Here is a 2,066-nt window from a genome sequence, read left to right on the forward strand (position 1 = left end):
AAAGAAAGAAAGAAAGAAAGAAAGAAAGAAAGAAAGAAAGAAAGAAAGAAAGAAAGAAAGAAAGAAAGAAAGAAAGAAAGAAAGAAAGAAAGAAACGCCTTCACAATCCCAGAGTCAAAACCATGAGCTTATTTTTTTGGTGATACTGTAGAGAACTGGTTTTAGCAGTGATGTTTGCCACTTCCCAACACATATGCATTGATGCATTGATAGTTAAAAAAAAAAAAAAAAAAAGAAAAAGAAAGAGTCAAATCTTTAAATCCAGCTATGAAAGACTTAAGTGTCCAGGGTTGTCGTGTCAGGTAATTTCCAATTAAAAGACTTTCATTAGAAATGCTTTCACCCCAAAAGATAAGCCTCAGGCACAAAATCAGAATCATAAAATCAGGCCAAGCCCATCTCAAAGTATGATTACAAATGACCCAGTTCCCCAAAGGATGATTACACCTCAGTTTTCACTGAAATCAATAAAAACCACTGGTTTCCATTTGGAAAGCAGACTGCTTATTTAGGCTCCTTAAATCCATTGATTCTTTATCTGAGCTCTCTATTAACCCTGCCTTTCATTTCTCTTCCTAAATTGCTCAGATCTCGTACCTTCACAGAGCTTCTATCGCCTAACGCAGAACCCCCGCCACTTCCACGTATTCAAACAGCCTTTCCACTCACGGACTATGGCACTGGCAGGAGAGCCTGGGCTGGGAGACAAGCACAAAGCACAGAGCACTCAGCAGCGATTGAAGCACTGGGTAAGCTATACGCTTTGGAAAGTCTCATCATCAGGCTTTCTCCATGAGCCAGGACAGGAGTAAACCAAAAATGCCTAGCACCATCTGAGATAACAAGCAGCACCCCGTAAGTCTTATATATCCAATGGATTTATCTGCCACCAATAACAAATCATTGCACGCTCAAGAAATAAAAGGATATCCAAGCTGTCCCACTAATTTCAGCCCTGTGCTCACATAGTGTCCCAGTTGAGGCTGTGTCAGATACAGAACTAGTGCTAAAAAGCAACAAGAGTAGTTACAGTTGGTCTTACAAATCAGGATAAACCTTTATTTTTCATTTTTTATTTCCAAATCTTCCTTTTTGCTCTGCAAGACAGAAGAGTCCCATCCCTGCAAGGAAAGGCTTGACTAAAGAAGGGGACTGGCACTTTCACTGGGGTCTGCTCAAACCCACTGAGAAAGCCTCTGTGTGGCCAGACACAGCCCTTGGCACTTCTATTTCCCAGATGGGACCCTGGAGATATGAACAGCCTGCCTACCCAAGATGCCCTAAGATTTAAGGTATTCTGAGCAAGGACGCTGCAAGCACAGAGCAGTGTCCACAGGGAAGAGCTAAAGCCAACGTGTCACTCTTGCATGAAAGAGCAACCCGGGGAGCTCTCTGACCTTGCAACCTTGCAGTGCAGCACAGGACACCAAATCCTCCTTTGAGCTGTGTCAAACACAAGCACATAAAGGAAACCTCCAAAAAGGAGGACCTCCAGAAAGGAAACAGAAGAAGGGTAGTTAGCAATGAATAAGTAATAACTGGGCATTTGTCTAACAGCTAGTGTGCCAATGAATAATTGAAATCTCTATTACAATCGAAATACAAATACAAATGTACAAGTAAACACACACTTGCTGCAGCTAACACCAATGAAACAGCTGCTGTGTCCAGAGGTATAATTATATTTAGATTCATTTTTAAATTGAACATCTCCACTTGATTTGGGAAGCAGAGATGATAAAGGCACAATAGTTACCTTTTGACCTCCATGAAAGGCACAACCCAACAGAGACATTTTTAAGTGATACTGGGAAGAAGAAACTGTGAATCGCTGTTCACGTAACCCAGGTTTGCTCCTGCTCTAGAGCATCAGCAAAAGAGGCAGGGTCTCCCCTAGCTGCAGCTTGCCTGGCTGAAGCCAGGAACGTGATCTGGAAGGAGTGGAGCTAGAGACTCAGTCCTTTCTGAGCAGCAGAACGCAGATCGCGAGTATGAGTGTGAGGCACTGGTTGAAAAAGGGTAAATATTTATGTGGGAGAATTTTAGAAAGAAGGAAACATATTTCA

Source organism: Nothoprocta perdicaria, unplaced genomic scaffold, assembly GCF_003342845.1.
Source record: "Nothoprocta perdicaria isolate Ctin4 unplaced genomic scaffold, notPer1 scaffold_380, whole genome shotgun sequence".
NCBI lineage: Eukaryota > Metazoa > Chordata > Aves > Tinamiformes > Tinamidae > Nothoprocta > Nothoprocta perdicaria.